The following is an 18,732-nucleotide window of genomic DNA, read 5'->3' as shown; positions in this document are numbered from 1 at the left end:
ATACCTTAGGACGCAGCGTATACCCCCATTGACAGTTCCTTGTTACAGCAGAGGAAAATTTCTATTTTGTGCAATGGCATATCATTCTTGTGTTTTGATACAAAATGATTACTTCATTTATATTGTGTAAATATGCAACAAAGACTCCCTTCTAGTGTTTTTGATACACTTTATTTTGCATTTAATTAAAAATGAAAATTGAGTTTTCACAAAAATAGAGGAATTCATAACAATATAAGAAGATTCACATTATGATTTAAGTAAATACCTAAGGTAACTTAAAAGATTCAGTTTTTATCAAAACTTTAGGGAAAAAAATCTATATTTTAACAATTTATTTTCACTGTATTCTGACTTATTTATAAAGCTTAATGTGTATGTTTTATTTCCTTCCATTGCTTTGACCCAGAAGTTAAGAGACTCACTCTGTAGTATATTGTACCACTAGATAATTGCAAATGGTTGGCCTATCTGCAAAATGAAGAGATTGGACAAGATGATCTTAGAGATTCTTTCCATCTATGAAAAGAATGTTGCAAATATCTTCCAAATATTTGGAACATTGGGATTTACTCCATCTGTTATGACCTATTCTGTATCTTTTGGCCTCTTCCTCTCAAAGTGTAGGTCTGCAGGTGACAAATTCTTAATTTTCTTTTATGTGAAAATATTTTTTATTTTATTTTTTGTCTTGCATATTTTCACTGGACATAGAATTCTCTTGTGCCAGTTTCCTTTCTTTCAGCACTTATTTTCTTCCATTGTTATCTGATGAGAAGTCCATTATAATCAAATCATTTCCCCCTCTGTGTAATGTATTTTTTCCCTTGGTTGCATTTATTTTTTTCTTTGGTTTCCAGCAGTTTGACTATGAGGTGACTAGGTGTGGTTTTCTTTGTGCTTACTCCATTTGGAATTTGCTGAGATTCTTGAATCTGTAAATTTATGTCTTTTACCAAACTTGGGGAATCTTTGGCTATTTTTTCAAAAAATTTTTCACTTCATTTTTTTCTCTTCTCTTTTTGGGACTCATATTAAACTTTTGTATATTATCCTAAAGGTCCCTAGGGCTTTTTCTCTTTTTCTTTCTTTCTGTTCTTCAGATTGAATGACTTCTGATATCTTGAAGTTTGCAGAATGTTCTGTCCATTTTGCTGTTGTCAGTCCATCCAGTGAATTTATTTCATATATTATCTTTCTCATTTCCAGAATTATCAGGTGTTTTTTTCTTTTTTTTTTTTTAAGAGATTTTAGGGCAGCCCCGGTGGCGCAGTGGTTTGGCGCTGCCTGCAGCCCGGGGCGTGATCCTGGAGACCCAGGATCAGGTCCCACGTCGGGCTCCCTGCATGGAGCCTGCTTCTCCCTCTGCCTGTGTCTCTGCCTCTCTCTCTCTGTGTTGCTTATGAATAAATAAATAAAATTTTAAAAAAAGAGATTTTATTTCTCTGGTGGCATTTCTTACCATTTCATTCATTATAAGCATGTGTTCATAATATGAATGTGAGTTCTCTTTATGTCATTGTGCATAGTTACAGTAGCTGCTTTAAAATTCTTGACTACTAAATCTGACATCTGGGTCATCTCAGGTTGAGTTCTGTGGATTGTATTTTCTCTTGAGATTTGTTCACCTTTTTCTCTGTATGTCAAGTAATTTTGGATTGTATTTGGGTGTTACGATAATTATGTTGTAAAGACCCTAAATAATGTTATATTTCTCAAAAGATTATTGATCTTGTTGTACTGTTAAGCAATTTGGACTCCTACTACAAACACTATCTTTGGGTAATAGCTCAAATCTCACTTCAGTTTTCTGATGCTTGCTAGGCAACTTGAAGTTTGTCTTGTACATGTGTTGTTCAGGGGTTATCCAGGGATTTGGGCAGAGTTTTTGGTTTTGTTTTGGTTTTTTTTGGTATATTTTTTTTATTGGATTTCGATTTGCCAACATATAGTGTAACACCCAGTGCTCATCCTGTCAAGTGCCCCCCTCAGTGTTAGGCAGAGTTTAAAAACATAATTTGAGGTTCTTCCTTCTTTCCCTTCCAGGATTGCCTCCTTATATTCTAGCAGCATTTGTTTCCCAAGCTCATATTCTCTGTTCAGGCCAGAAAGACTGGGTTTTCTTTTGAAGTTTTAACTGCTTAACATGGTCTTCTTCAGGCTAACAGCCCTAATAGACCTGTACAGCCTTTTCTATTCCTTGCTTTCTCATTTCAAGACACCTTCAGAATCTTCCAGCTTTTGTTCATAGGCCTGCATATAGCTTGGGGGTCTTTTGGGCAGGTGTTTTTGTATTTCCCCTAGATTTCATGTTATTTGCGAGGTCAGTATGCATTTGCCATTTCCCCCCTCATTCCTCTGTTCCAGCTACACTGGTTTTCTTGCCATTTCTCAATATGCCAACACCTTTCTATCTCAAGACTTTTGTATATAAGTATCCTTCCTATCTTGAGTGCTCTTCACAGCAATCCTTGTCAAAGTTAACTACTGTTAACCTGGTATTTCTTATCTCCTTTCTTTGTTTCATTTTTCTTAGTAGCACTTCTTCTAACACAGTGCTTGTCGGCTGGAGGTGATTTCGTCTCCCAGGGATGTTTGGTAATGTGTGGAGTCATTTTTGTTTTTACAACCTGGAGGGGGTGACAGGGATACTGACCCAAAATAGTTGGAGGCTAGGGATGCTACTAAACATCCTGCAATGCACAAGGTAGCCTCCTACAACAAAGAATTGTCCAGCCCAAAATGTCAGTTGTAAAAAACCCTCTTCTAACTTCATTTTCCCCCCAGACTTTCATAAAGAATAAAAGTTCATAAGAGCAAGTTTCTTTTCTTTCTTTTTTTTTTTTTTTTTTAAGATTTTATTTATCAGAGAGTGAGCCTGCACACAAGCATGGGGCAAGGGAGAGGGAGAGAAGCAAGCTCCCTACTCAGCAGGGAGGGCCAATCCCAGGATCCTGAGATCTAGACCTGAGCCAAAAGGAGATGCTTAACCGACTGAACCATGAGGTGCTCCTAGCTACCATCTTTATCTCACCTCTTCATCCCTGCCAAATCCTTGTTCATGTCACTTACTTGCCCTTTTAATTCCACAAATTGCTTTTGCTGAAAGTAACCTGTTTCTGAATGCAAAGGATACTTTATAATTTTTTTATTGTGGAAACTTCAAATGTGTGCAGAAGTAGGAATAATAGTATGAATGCATGTTTTCATAATCCAGTTGCAATATTTTACAATATGACCAGTCATGATTCATCTCTAGTCTTTCTCTGCTTTCTTCAGATTATTTTGAAGCATATTCTAGGCATCCTATCAGTCATCTATTGTTACTTCAATTAGTATCTTGTAAAGATAATCCATTTTAAAAACAGTTCCATTAACAAATCTAAAAAATTTTAGTAATTGTTTCTTAATGTCCTCAAATACCCAGTTAGTATTCAAATTTTCCTGTTTCACAAATCCAATTTTTACATTTTGTTTAAATCATGTTCCAAATGATGTCTGTATTTATATAGCAAGTGATTAATGTCTCATTTAATCACTACATTCTCTTACCCTCTTTCTCTTTTTTCTCTGTAATTTGTTGGAAAAAAGCACATCATTTATTCTTTAGTTTTCCAGAATTTGGAATTTTCAAATTACAATCCTGTGGTATCATAAAATTTTTCTCTGCCTCTCTGTTTCCCATGTTTGGTAGTTAGATCTAGAGACTTGATTAGATTAAAATTTGAATAGGGTAGAGGGGCAAGAACAAGGAAATACCAAAGGTGATGTTCTATTCTATCAGGAGAAGGCAGACATGTAGTAATGTGATATTAGCAGTGGTCGATGATCACTGTGTAGATTTATTTCATTAGCAGTGTCCTTTGATTTTGAGCTAAGAATACTTTCATTTATTTTTATTTTTAAAAAATTTACTTAAATTTGCCAACATGTAGTGTAACACCCAGTGCTCACCCCATTGAGTGCCCTCCTTAGTGCCTGTCACCCAGTCAAGTCAACCCATCTTCCCTTCCACAACCCTTGGTTTATTTTTCAGAGTTAGGAGTCTTTCATGGTTTGTTAGAATACTTTTACAACAAGAAACCTCTTTTATCAATAATTTAGTCACCCTGAGTTAGAGTTCAAACAGGGAAAGTGAGATGTTTGATTCTTTTCATTGTATTTAGCAGTTTTCTCTAAATATCTGTCATCCATCTACTCTAACAAGTCATTTAAATCCAGTGTTTCCTTACTGATTTTTGTCTGGATGATTACCCATTGGATGGATTTGGGGTATAAAGTTCCTACTGTTACCTGTTTCTCATATTTGCATTTTATATATTTTGGTGCTCCTGTTGTTAGTTGCCTAAATATTTACAAATGCTGTATCCTTTTGTCTGATTGACCCCCTTTATCATTAGGAAATGCCCTTCTTTGTGTCTTATTACACTTTATTTCAAAGTCTATGGTCTGGTTACTACCCCAGACAAATGGAAATGTTCATTTCCACTGCATGGAATATCTGTCCTTTCACTTCATTCTGTGTGTACTTCCATCTAAAGTGTGAATCTTGGATCACTTCTGGCCTCTCTCTGGCTGCTATCTTGCATCCCCACATGTGTGTACCTAATCTTGGCTGGTTCCACCCAAGACCCCCTGAATGCCAACCCTGTTTCCTCATATTGTCCCATTTCCGCTCCAACAAGATGGAAGAAACTGTCATGAACCAGGAGAAACTTGCCAAACTGCAAGCACACATGCACATTGGTGGGAAGAAACTGCTTACCAAAAGAAGGTAATTCACAGAACAGCTACAGCAGATGATAGAAAACTTAAGTTCTCTTTAAAGAAGTTAGAGACAAACAATATCTCTGGTATTGAAAAAGTGAGCGTGTTCACAAACCAGGAAGCAGTGATCCACTTTAACAACCCTAAATTTCAGGCACTCTGGCGGCAAACACTTTCACCATTACGGGCCATGCTGAGACAAAGCAGCTGACAGAACCGCTACCCAGTATCTTAAACCAACTTGGTGGAAACAGTCTGACTCCTTTAAGAGGACTGACTGAAGCTCTGTCCCAACCATCTGTGGATGGAAAAGCACCACCTGCAGGATACCTGGGTGGCTCAGTGATTGTCTTTGGCTCCAGTTGTGATCCTGGGGTTCTGTGTCAAGTCCCAATTCACACACCCCACCTGGATCTCTCTCTGCCACTCTCATAAATAAATAAATCTTAAAAAAAGGAAAAGCCCCACTTGCTATCAGAGAGGATGATGAAGTTCCAGATCTTACGGGAATTTTGATGAAGCTCCATGAATGAAGCAAACTGAATTGAGTTAACTTCTGAAGACGATAAAACTTGAAGTTGCTGGGAACTATTATTTTATATTATGACTGCTTTTTAAAATTTTGTTCGTGGATCTGATAAAATCTAGATTTCTAATATTTTTAAGCCCAAGCTCCTAGGATGACACTACAGCTCTTTTCAGTTTTTGCTTATACATAATTCATTCTTTGCAGCTAATTAAGCTGAAGAAGCCTGGGAATAAAGTTTGAAACAAAGTTAATCAAGTTCTTTGCCTCCTAAAAAATAAAATAAACTGTATTTCTTGTAGGCAGCATATAGATGGTTCATGTTTTTTTTTTTATCCATTCAGCCACTCTTTTTTGATTGGAGAATTTAATCTATTTACATTTAAAGTAATTATTGATAGGTATGTGCTTATTGCAATTCTGTTAATGGTTTTCTATGTTTATCTAGTTTCTGTTTTCTTTTGCTCTCTGTGGTTTGAGGATTTCTTTAATGGTATGCCCATATTCTTTGTATTTTTAAGTCAGTAACTTAAGTTTTAAAGCTCAACATTTTTATTCCCCTCACCACCATGTTTTATTTTTTATATACTATTTTACATTTTTTTATTTTGTGTATCCTTTATTACAATTATAGTTGTTTACTATATTTTTTAATGTTTATATTAGCTTTATAAGTAATTAATTCACTACTTTTACTATATAAACTTTTCCGTTGAGATTTATTCCTTCATGTTTCTTGTTCCATAGCTTAAAGAAGTCGCCCCCCCCCCCTTTTTTTTTAAACAAAATTCTGTTTATTTGAGAAAGAGAGCACAGCAGGGGATACAGCAGCAGGAGAGGGAGAAGCAGGCCCACCGCTAAGCAGAGAGCCTGATGCAGAGCTACATCCCAGGACTTTGGGATGGTGACCCTTAACTGACCCTTAACCCTTAAGCCTGGGCGGCTTAGCTGGTTAAGCATCTGAGCCATCAGGGGCCCCAAGAAGTCCTTTTAATATTTCTTGTAAGACGAGTTTAGTGGTGATGAACTCTTCTAGCATTTGCTTGCCTGGAAACTTATTTCTCCAGTTCTGAATGATGACTTTGCCAGTAACTTATTCTTGGTTGGAATTTTTTTTTTTTTTAAGATTTCATTTATTCATAAGAGAGAGAGAGGGGCAGAGGGAGAAGCAGGCTCCATGCAGGGTGAGAGAGAGAGAGAGAGAGAAGCAGGCTTCATTGCAGGGAGCCTGACGTGGGACTCGATCCCAGGTCTCCAGGATCACACCCTGGGCTGAAAGCGGCGCTAAACCGCTGAGCCACCCGGGCTCCCTTGGTTGGAATTTTTTTTCAGCACTTTGGATATATCCTGTTACTCCCTTCTATCCCATGGAGTTTCTGCTGAAAAATCTACTCATTGGTTGGTTGGGGTTCCCTTGTGTGTAATGAGATATTTCTCCTGTGCTGCTTTTTAGTCTCTCCTGTCTTTACCTTTTGACATTTTAATTATAATGTCTTTTTGGTTTTCCTTGGATTCATCTTACTCATAACCCTCCAGGCTTCCTGGATTTGGTTGTCTTTTTTCCTTCCCTAGTTTAGGAGAGTTTCCAGCAAATTATTTCTTCACATAAGATTTCTACCCCTTTCTCTCTCCTCCTAGAAGCCCAGTGATAGGAACATTAGTCCATTTGATGTTTTCCTGTATGTCCCTTAAACTGTCTTTACATTTTTTCACATTTTTTTTTACCCTGTTCTGATTGTTACGTTCCACTACCTTGGCTTTGAGGTAACTAATCCTTTCTTCTTTTCCATCTGGCTGTTTAACCCTCTAATGTATTTTTTCAGTTCAATTATTGTATTTTTCAGCTCTGCAACTTCTCTAATTAGCACTTTCATGTATTTTCCATCTCTTTATTCATACGTTCTCCCCAGTTTGGTGAGCATCTTTATGACCATTATTTTAACGTCTTTATCATAAACTTTGTAGTTCCATTTCATTAAGGTTTTATTTGGTTCTTTGATTTAGAACACATTCCTGTTTAATTTTGCCTGACTTTATTGGTTTCTATACAGTAGATGAAACAACTACTTCTCCCAAGTCTTGAAGAAGAGGCCTCACGTAGGAGATGAACTTTTTCATTCAGCCCTGCCCCAGCTCTTCATTGTTTCTTAAACCTTTTTGCTTGTCCAAGCAGATCTATTATATTTTTAATAGCTCCTAGTAGTTGAGGATATGCTAAGACAACTCAATATCCCAAAGGGTAAGATCTCAGCACCTAGATTCAGGTAGATTAGAAGCCTGACCCTCAGGTGGCAGCTTTTAAAAGTTGTAAATATATTTAGTTCTGAGGTGCCAAAAGCTGCTGGCTACCAGAGACAGTTAATCTAGAGGTGTTCCCTGGGCAGCAGTTGCAGATATCTGGGTTCTAAATGACTGTATAATCTCTTTTTGGGGAGATATCAACAAGCTGAAACAAGGCAGAAGGAGAGCACTAAGATGGCATCCATTGTATACGTTCCTTCAGAGCAGCTCCATAGGTAATGTGTGTCAAACCTGAAGCCTGCCTCTGTCTGAAGATTTAGGACAAATGAAGTTACCTCCTTCACAGAAAGATTGGAGATGTGCCTCAGTCCACTTAGTGCACAATGCTCCGGGGATAGTAGTCTGCCAAGAACTATTGCTCCAAGTGACAAAGCCCCATGGAACCCAAGAATGCAAGCCCCTCTGGCCACCAGAGCCAGATGATTGAGGGGCATCCCTGGGTATTAGCTGCAAAATCCAGATACACGTAAAGCTTTCCTTCAGGAGACACTGGCACTCTGGAACACAGTAGAAGGAGGTAGTGCCTTCCCTCAGAGGTCTCTGGAAAAGATTACAGTCAGCCCCTAGATTCCTATTTAATTAGAAGCCTACTACTTAGGCCATAGTCATGATGATTAGCTAATAGGGCTCCTTCCACAGAAAGACTGCTCTTGGATCTGTTGCTTCTTCCCGTGCCATGGGTGTGTTAGCATAATACAGTATACACACTTGTCAAATCACTATGTTGTACATCTGAAACTAATGACACATTGTGTGTTGATTATACTCAAAATTTAAAAGAAAAATAACTCTTTCTCCATTGGTTGCCATCTTGTGGGACTCCGGAGGGTAAGTCACGGTGGCCACCTGACCCAGGCAAACTAGAGGTGTCCCCTGGCAGCAGTCATGAAATATGGGGCCACAGACAGGTTTTGAACTCCTTTCTGGGTGATGTTGATAATTACAGTTCTGTGTGACCAGGAATACAAGTTTCCCTGGCCCTCGAGAGCCAGGTAATGAAGAGGTATACCCTTTGCAGCAGCCACAAAATCTGGGGCACCACACACATATAAAGGTTCTTTTCTAGGAGATACTGGTGCTCTGAAGCATGCAAAGGTAGAACCTACTGGTTTCTATTCCTGATTGGTGTTCCAACAGACTTGTAGATGCGTGTGTTAAAGTAGATGCCTATCCCTTGGACCAAGATTTAATGTAAGCCAGTGTCTTGTTCACTTTAAGTCTGGGTGCAGTTGGCTGCTCTGAGCTGGGCCCTGGGACAGGGGAATCCAACACACAAGCCCTGTAAGACATTTTACAGATTGCTACTGTTTTGTGGGTCTTGGAATATAAACTCTGTTGGTTTTTATTTATTTTTTTTTTTAATTTTTTTTTTTTTTTTTTTTTTAATTTATTTATGATATCCACAGAGAGAGAGAGAGAGGCGCAGAGACACAGGCAGAGGGAGAAGCAGGCTCCATGCACCGGGAGCCCGACATGGGATTCGATCCCCGGTCTCCAGGATCGCGCCCTGGGCCAAAGGCAGGCGCCAAACCGCTGCGCCACCCAGGGATCCCTCTGTTGGTTTTTAAAATTAGGTGTTTTGGAGGCCTAAGTTTGTCTTAAAACTTGGGGTGCTCAGTGGGAGTTGAAATCTTTGCTCATCAGGGAGGAGTTCCAGGTTGAGTTCACACCTGGCTCTAAAATTTACTAATTTATGAGATGAAAGATAATAGTTTGACTTAATATGCATTTCTTTAGTTATTCAATAAATGGAATATTTCTTTTATGTGTTAACTCTTTCTAATATATTTTGCCCCCCACCCCCCACGCCCGAGACAGCCAGCACAGGAGTGGGACAGGGGGAGGGGGTAGATGCAGAGGGATAGAATCTTAAGCAGGCTCCATGCCCAGAGTGGAGCCAGATATAGTGCTCAGACTCACAACCCTGAGATCATGACTTGAGCTGAAATCAAATTGGACATTTACCCAACTGAGCCACTCAGGTATCCCTAATTTTTTTCATTTGAATTGTCTATCCATTTGTCAGTAGCTCATGTTTTATTATGTATATTAATTTTTCTAGAATTACACATTTTTACAGTGTTTAATACATAATAATTGCAGAAATTTTGCAAAATGTAAAGAAGAGCATGAATGAACTATTATCAGATTTTTGTTTAGATATTTAAATGTGAATTTTAACTGATAGAATGCATCCTGCATATACTACTTCATAACCTGTTTATTTCACTTAAAGTCATAAACAATTTTTCAGATCATTAGATCTTCCTTAGAGCCAAAGTTATTCACTATGGCACAGGTTTAATACCCTCTTTATTTCTTTATTAGTTCCAGTATAGTTTACAATGTCTCAGGTGTAAAATATAATGATTTAACACTCCATATATCACCCAATGCTCATCACAAGTATGCTCCCTCACCCCATCACCCATTTCACTCATCCCCCCACCCTCCTACCCTCTAGTAACCATCAGTTAACCATCAGGTTCTCTGTGGTTAAGAGTCTGTTTCTTGATTTGTCCTTCTCCCCTTCTTTTTATCCTTTGTTAAATTCTACATGAGTGAAATCATATGGTATTTGGCGTTCTCTGACTGACTTCACTTACCATTATACTTTTTAGATTCATCCATGTTGTCACAAATGGCAAGATTTCACTTCTTTATGGCTGAATAATGTTCCATTGTGTGTGTGTGTGTATATATGTATATATACCACTTTCTCCATTCATCTATCAGTACACACTTAGACTGCTACCATAATTTGGCTATTGTAAGTTATTCTGCAACATAACCTACAGACGCATAATATCCTTTCAAATTAGTGTTTTCATATACTTTTGGGTAAATACCCTCTAGTGGAGTTACTGGATCATATGGTATTTGTAATTTTTAATTTTTAGGACCCTCCATACTATTTTCCACAATGGATGCCCAATTTTCATTCCCAGCAACAGTACATGAGGGTCCTTTTTCTCCACATCTTCACCAACACTTGTTGCTGCTTGTGTTTTTTATTTTAGCCATTCTGACAGGTATGGGGTACTATCTTATACCCTTGTTTTGATTTTTATTTCCCTGATGATGAGTGATATTGAGTATCTTTTCATAGGCCAGTTGGCCATCTGTTTGTCTTTGGATAAATACGTGTTCATGTGTTCATGTCTTCTGTCCTCTTTTTTTTTTTTTTTTTTTTTTAAGATTTTATTTATTTGAGAGGCTACAGAAGTGGCTGTGTGGGGAAGAGGGAGAGGGAGAGGGAGAGGGAGAGGGAGAGTGAGAAGCAGATTCCCCACTGAGCAGGGAGCCTGACTCAGGGCTTCATCCCAGAACCCTGGGGCCACAACCTGAGCCAAAGGCAGGTGCTTAGCTGACTGAGCCACCCAGGAGCCATTTTTAATTGTGTTAACTTCTACCCATTTTTAATTGGATTATTTGTTTTTTGGGTGTTGAACTGTATAAGTTCTTTATATATTTTGGATCCTAACCATTTATCGGATAGGTCATTTGTAAATACCGTCTCCATTTCACTAGGTTGTCTCTTATTTTTGTTTCCTTTTTTTGTACAGAAGCTTTTTATTTTGAGTCCCAGTAGTTTACTTTGCTTTTATTTCCCTTACCTTGGGAGACAGAGCTAGAAGAATGTTTTTCCACACAATGTCCGAGATATCTGTGGTAATGCTCTCTTCTAGGATTTTTATGGCTTTAGGCCTTAAACGTTAGGCCTTTAACTCATTTCGAGTTTATTTTTATATGGTGTAGGAAAGTGGTTCAGTTTCATTCTTTTGCATGATCAGTTTTCCTAGCACCATTTTTTTTTTTTTAAGATTTTATTTATTCATGAGAGTCAGAGAGAGAGAGAGAGAGAGGCAGAGACACAGGCAGAGGGAGAAGCAGGCTTCATGCAGGGAGCCTGATATGGGACTTAATCCCGGGACTCCAGGATCACCCCCTGGGCCAAAGACAGGCGCTAAACCACTGAGCCACCCAGAGATCCCCTCCACCATTTTTTAAGACAGTCTGTTCTATTGATCTCTGGGTCTGTTTTTGTGCCAGTACTATACTGTTTTGATTACTGCTTTGTAATATAATTTAAAGTTTTGATTGTGGTATCTCCAGCTTTGTTTTTCTTTTTCAAAATTGCTTTGGCTTTTCGGGGTCTTTTGTGGTTCCATATAAATTTTAAGACTGTTCTAGTTCTGTGAAGAATGCAGTTGGTATTTTGATAGGGGTTGCATCAAATCTGTAGATTCTGCTGTGGGTAGTCTGGACATTTTAATAATATTTGTTCTTAACAGTCCACGAACATGAAGTATCTCCATTTGTGTCTTCAGTTTCTTTCATCAACATTTTATAATTTTCAGAGTGTAGGTATTTCGCCTCTTAGGTGTATTCCAAAGTATCTTATTTTTGGTGTGACTGTAAATGGGATTTCTTTCTTAATTTCTCTTTGTGCTGCTTCATTATTGTATAGAAATGCAAGAAATGTCTGCATATTGGTTTTATATTCTGCATATTGGTTTTATATCCATTTCTAGAAGTTTATTGATGGAAACTTCAGGGTTTTGTATCTGTAATATATTATCTGCAAAGAGTGAAAATCTGACTTCTTCCTTAATACCAATTTAGATATCTTTTATTTCTTTTTGTTGCCTGATTGCTGTGGCTAGGACGTCCAGTACTATGTTGAATAAAAGTGTTGAGAGTGGATATCTTTGTCTTGTTCCTGACCTTAGTGGGTAAGCTCTCAAGTTTTTCACCAGTGAATATGATGTTAGTTGTGGATTTTTCATACATGGCTTTATTGTGTTGAGATATGTTTCCTCCAAACCTACTTCGTTGAGGGTTTTTATCATGAATGGATGTTGTACTTTGTCAGATGCTTTTTCTGCGTCTATTGAAATGATCATACGGTTTTTATCCTCTTATTGGTATTAATGTATCACATTGATTGGTTTGCAAATATTGAGCCATACTTGCATCCCCCCCAAAATTCCACTTGATTGTGATGAATGATTTTTTAAAATACATTGTTGGATTTGGTTTGCTAGTATCTTGTTGAGGATTTTTCCATCTGTGTTTATTGGAGATACTGGTGTATAGTTCCCCTTTCTTGTGACATTTATCTGGTTTTGGTATCAGGGTGATACCTTGTTGAATGAATCTGGAGTTTTCCTTCTATTTTTGGAATAGTTTGAGAAGGGTAGGTATTAACTCTTTAAATGTTTGGTGGAATTTGCCTGTGAAACCTGATCTTGGACTTTTGTTTGTTGGGAGGTTTTTTTTTTTTTTTTTTTTTTTAAGATTTATTTATTCATGATAGACATAGAGAGAGGCAGAGACGCAAGCAGGGGAGAAGCAGGCTCCATGCTGGGAGCCCGATTAGGACTCGATTCCAGGTCTCCAGGAGGCAGGCGCCAAACCGCTGAGCCACCCAGGGATCCCTGTTGGGAGTTCTTTTTATTATTGATTCAGTCTCCTTGCTGGTAATCAGTTTGTTCAAATTTTGTATTTCTTCCTGCTTCAGCTTGGTAGGTTATATGTTTCTAAAAATTTACCTATATCTTCCAGTTTGTCTAATTTGTTGGCATACGTTCTATAATACTTTCTTATAGTTGTTATTTGTAATAGTTGTTGTCTCCTTTAGTTTGTGGTCATCTTTGAGCCCTTTCTCTCTCTCCCTCTCTCTCTCTCTCTTTTTTGGTAAGTCTGGCTAGAGGTTTATCAACTTTCTTGACTTTTTAAAAAAACCAGGGTCTGGTTTCATTGATTTGTTCTATTATCTTAGTTTCTATATTAACTTCTGCTCTAATCTTATTTCCTTTCTTCTGCTGGTTTAGGTTTTCTTTGTTCTTTTTCTAGCTCCTTTAAGTGTAGGATTAGGTTGTTTATTTGAGATTTTCCTTGTTTCTTGAGGTAGGCTTATGCTGCTATAACCTTCCCTGTTAGAACCACTTTTGCTGCATCTCAAAGATTTTGGACTGTTGTGTTTTCATTTTCACTTTTTCCCACGTACTTTTTGATTTCTTTGATTTCTTAGTTGATCCATTCATTGTTTATTGAATGGATATTATTTAACCCCCTGTATTTGGGTCTTTCAAATTTTTTTCTTACGGTTGATATCTAATTTCATAGCATATGGTCAGAAAATTTGTGTGACTTCTACCTTTTTGTATTTGTTGAAGCTTGTTTTGTGGCTTCATGTGATCTATTCTGGAGAATGTTCATATGCACTTGAAAGAATGTGTATTCTACTATTTTGGGATAGAATGCTCAGAATATATTTGTTAAATCTATCTGGTCCACTGTGTCACTGAAAGTCACTCTTTCCTTGTTGATTTTCCTTTTGAATGATCTGTCCATTGATGTAGGTGATGTGTTAAAGTCCCCTACTATTAATTGAATTACCATCAATTACTTCCTTTATGTTTATTATTAACTGCTTTAAGTATTTGCATGCTGCCAAGCCAGGTGCATAAATATTTATATTTGTTATATCTTATTGGATTTTCCAATTTATTAATATTTAGTAATATTGGTACAGTATATATATATATATACACACACACACACACACACACACACACACACACATATATAGGTACAGTCTGTTTTGTCTGAAGTGTTGATGCCTTAGCTTTTTTTGACACCTAAATATTTCTCCATCCCTTTACTTTCAATGTGCAGGTATCTTTCTATCTGAAGTGGGTCTCTTGTAGGCAACATTTTGGTCTTGTTTTTTTATCCATTCTGTCACCCTCTTTTTTTTTTTTTTAAGATTTTATTTATTTATTCATCAGAGATAGGGAGAGGGAGAAGCAGGAGGCTCCCTGGGGGGAGCCTGATGTGGGACTTGATCACAGGATCATGACCTGAGCCAAAGGCAGGTGCTCAACCACTGAGCCACCCGGGTGCCCCTCTGTCACCCTCTTTTGATTGGAACACTGAACCCAAGTAATTAGAATAGATAAATATTTATCGCTTTTTTTAAACTTATTTTGTGATTGTTTTTGTCATATTTCTCTGATTCTTTTTCATCATTTGCTGGGTTTCTTCTGTAATTAATATACTTGGATTGCTTTCTCTTTATTCTTTGCGTATCATTAATGGTTTTCGATTTGTGGTTACCATTACGTTGTGTATAACATACTCTGTATGTAGCAGTCTGTATTTGTTGATGATCACTTAAGTTTATATCCATTCTTTACTTCTCTTCACCCCAGTGTTTTATGTATATGGTATCATATTTTAGTACATCTTTTTATTTTGCGGATGTATTGACTTATTTTTTACAGAAATACATTTTACTAGTTTGTATTTCTTATTTTTCATGCTCTCACTTATGGTCTTTCCTTTCCACTTTAAGTCCTTTTTAATATTTTTTGTGGGGCTTGTTTAATGATCCTGAACTCTTTTAGCTTGTCCTTGTTTTGGAAACTCTTAGGTCTTCTTCCATTCCAAATGATAGCTTTGCTGGATAGAATATTCTTGACTAGATTTTTTCCCTTTCTGCACTTTGCATATTTATTGCCATTTTCTTCTGGCTGCCAAAGTTTCTGCTGGAAAATCCACTGATATCCCTGTGGGGTTTCCCTTGTATGTAACTGTCTTCTCTTGCTACTTTAAAATTTTTTTCCTTTATCTCTACTTTTTACCATTTTAATTACTGTGTCTTGATGTGGACCTTCTTTGGTTGATTTTGTTGGGGGATCTGTGTCTCCTGGATCTAGATATGTGTTTCCTTCCCCAGAATAGGGGAGTTTTTAGCTTTATTTCTCCAGGTAAATATTCTGCCCACTTTTCTCTCTCTCCTTGAGATTTCTATGATGTGAATGTCATCATGCTTGATGAAGTCATTGAGTTCCCTGAGTCTGTTATTTTGCATAATTTTCTCTCACTTGTTCACCTTGATTAATTTGCATTACTCTCTTCTAGTTCATTAGTTCATTCCTCTGCTTCTTTCAGCATATTTATAAGGATCTCATTGATGTCCTCCACTGTTTTCAAGTCCATTGAGTATCTTTATGATCATTATTTTAAAGTCTCTGTCAGGCATTTTACTTATATCTGTTTTGCTTGTGTCTCTTGCTGTGGTTTTGTTCTGTTTCACTTGTGACGTACTCGTTTGTGTCCTTGTTTTACCTAATTCTGTCTGTTTCTGTGTGTTAGGAGAGTCAGCTGCATTTCTTGATCTTCAAAGTAATGGGCAGGATGTATACTTTTAACTAGGTGGCACTGACCCTTCTTCAAAGGGGATGCGCAGCTATAATGGAGACCAAGCTAGCCGGGGTGCTCCATAGAGTGTCTGGAGGTTAATAACCTCTTTACCTCTGCCTTCATCTTAATTGATAAATATAAAAAAGCAAATCCTCCTTGTTTAGTTCAGGCTGCTAAAACAAAGTACCATCACACTGACTGGGTGGCTTATAAACAACAGAAACATATCCTCACACTTCTGGAGGCTGGGGAGTATAAGATCTAGGCTCTGGCTGATTTAGTGACTGGTGACAGCCCACTTCCTGGTTCATGAAAGATTCTCTCACTGTATCCTCACATGGCAGAAAAAGCAAGAGATCTCTCTGTTTTAATAAATCACCAATTACTTTCATGGGGGCCTCATCTTCATGACCTAATCACCTCCCAAAGGCCTGCCTCCTAATACTATCACATTGGAGTTTAGAATTTCAAAATATTAATTTTGGGCATTCCATTCCTTATATTCCTGGTCACTGAAAACCAAGAAGTTATCCCATTCAAATACCTCAAGACTTGGGGCAGCCTGGGTGGCTCAACAGTTTAGCACCATGTTCAGTCCAGGGCGTGATCCTGGAGACCCAGGATCTAGGGAGTCCTGCTTCTCCCTCTGCCTGTGTCTCTGCTTCTCTCTCTGAGTGTCTTTCATGAATTAAAAGAAAACAACCAAGACTTGAGGAAGAAATTGTTTCTTAAGTTTATGTTGAAAGAAAATGAGGTAGAACAGGATTTTGGTGTGTTTTTTTTTTTTTTTTTTTTTAAGATTTATTTATTCATGAGCGACACAGAGGCAGAGACACAGGCAGAGGGAGAAGCAGGATCCATGCAGGGAGCTCGATGTAGGACTTGGTCCCGGGTCTCCAGGATTACACCCAGGGCTGAAAGCGGCGCTAAACCACTGAGCCACCTGGGCTGCCCTAGAACAGGATTTTGGACCTGGAGTAGGCAAGGTGGCGGAAAGGAGAGGTCAGCACCATTGTTACCCACTGTTTTGTTTTGTATTTTTCCTGTGACTTGTCTAATAGGGTGTAGGGTGTCCTTAGTAGAATAAGGTGTACTTTGCTTTTGCAGCCCTAATCTTGAAAAAGCACTGTGCTTCAAGTTATATGCTATCTGTATAAAATCTTTCAGTTAGACAGATTGAAAGTAAAGACATGAGTAAAGCTATAGCAAACAAATGACATACAAAATAAAATGGTATCAGTATCAAAATAAACTTTGAGGAAGAAAGAAAAAGACAAATATTAGTTCACAATATACCCATTCTACCTAGTATTAGAAATGCTCCTGTGTATACTGGCCAAATAAAATGGTAATGTGAGAAAGTAGCAAAAATCCTAAACATTAGGAAATTTAAACATTGATTTTAAATGAAAGTTAAAAATTATAGACTATTTAGAGAACAAGGTCAAAACTTTGGAAGGGCAAAGGAATTGTCATTTATTCAGAAGAATATCAAATACTTTTTGCACAAGACAGTTTTTTAGATGAATAAACTGGTAGTGTTTTTAAGACCCTGTTTATTAATTTAATCATGACAGACAGAGAGAGAGAGAGAGAGGCAGAGACACAGAGGGAGAAGCAGGCTCCTCACAGGAAGCCCAACGTGGGACTCAATCTCTGAACTTGTATCACACTTTGAGCAAAAGGCAGATGCTCAATTGCCGAGCCACCCAGAGGTCCCTAGTTTTCAACTCAGTAAAATGAAACAAGTAGAACAGGAAGAAATTAATAGAGATAAAATCAAATTGTAGAATTAGGAATAGTGATGAGTAAAAATTTTAGGTAATAAAAATTATGAATAATATCTTTGTAAAAAGGTCTATCCCTTATCTAATTAAGAAAATAGTAAAAAGCTATAGATTCACAGTCCTTTATAAAAAATCCATGTGGTAAGATAGGTTTGAGAATTCAGGATTTTTCATATTTTACTAAAGTAATATGGTGCACATTCCATATTTTATATGAACACCTCCAGCAAATCTGAAGCAAAATCTGGTAATCAAACTTCTTGCTACATCACCTTAATGAGTTCATAAGAGAAAAATACCTATCTACTCAGTGCTTGACTTAATAGAGCTTTTTTTTTAAAAAGCATTTGAAGGGGACCCCTGGGTGGCTCAGTGGTTGAGTGTCTGCCTTGGACCCAGGGCGTGATCCCGGAGTCCCCGGATCAAATCCCACATCGGGCTCCTTTCATGGAGCCTGTTTCTCCCTCTGCTTATGTATCTGCCTCTCTCTCTCTCACTGTGTCTCTCATGAATAAATAAATAAATAAAATCTTAAAAAAAAAAAAAAGAAAGAAAGAAACATTTGAAGGCTGCTTAGGTGGCTTAGTAAGTTAAATGTCTGCCTTCAGCCCAGGCCATGATTTCAGGGGGATCAAGCCCCACTCAGTCTCCCTGCTCAGTGGGGAGTCCACTCCACTTTTCCTTCTGCCTCTCCCCTCGTTCATGCACTCGTGTGCTCGCCTCTCTCTCTCTCTCCCCCTCTCTCATAAATCTTTTTTTTTTTTTTTAATTTTTATAAAACCAAATGCTTATTACCAATAAAGTACTTTAGGAAATGGAGTAGGAAAATACTTCATTGATAATGTTGAAAAGTATCATCTAAAAATAATAGGTGTGCTTAGCTGGCTGAATTGGTAAACACACTCTTGATCGCAGGTTTCTGAGTTAAAGCCCCACATTGGGTGTAAAGACTCCTTAAAATAAAATCTCTTTAAAAATAAAAAAAAATAATAAAAAAAATAATAATAATAATAAATAATAAAAAATAAAAATAATAAAAAATAATTTAAAAATAGGGGATCCCTGGGTGGCGCAGCGGTTTGGCGCCTGCCTTTGGCCCAGGGCGCGATCCTGGAGACCTGGGATCGAATCCCACGT

The 18,732-nt window shown here is 37.6% G+C and overlaps 1 protein-coding gene across 1 annotated transcript in view; it reads left to right on the top strand.

The window, feature by feature from the left end:
• DHX9 (DExH-box helicase 9) overlaps window positions 1-18,732 on the top strand; it is a 59,018-nt gene that overhangs the window by 4,932 nt on the left and 35,354 nt on the right. The window lies entirely within an intron of this gene.

This window comes from Canis aureus, chromosome 6, assembly GCF_053574225.1.
Source record: "Canis aureus isolate CA01 chromosome 6, VMU_Caureus_v.1.0, whole genome shotgun sequence".
Lineage (NCBI taxonomy): Eukaryota > Metazoa > Chordata > Mammalia > Carnivora > Canidae > Canis > Canis aureus.
The sequence above is the reverse complement of the archived record's forward strand: the minus strand, read 5'-3'. Positions and strand labels throughout refer to the sequence as shown.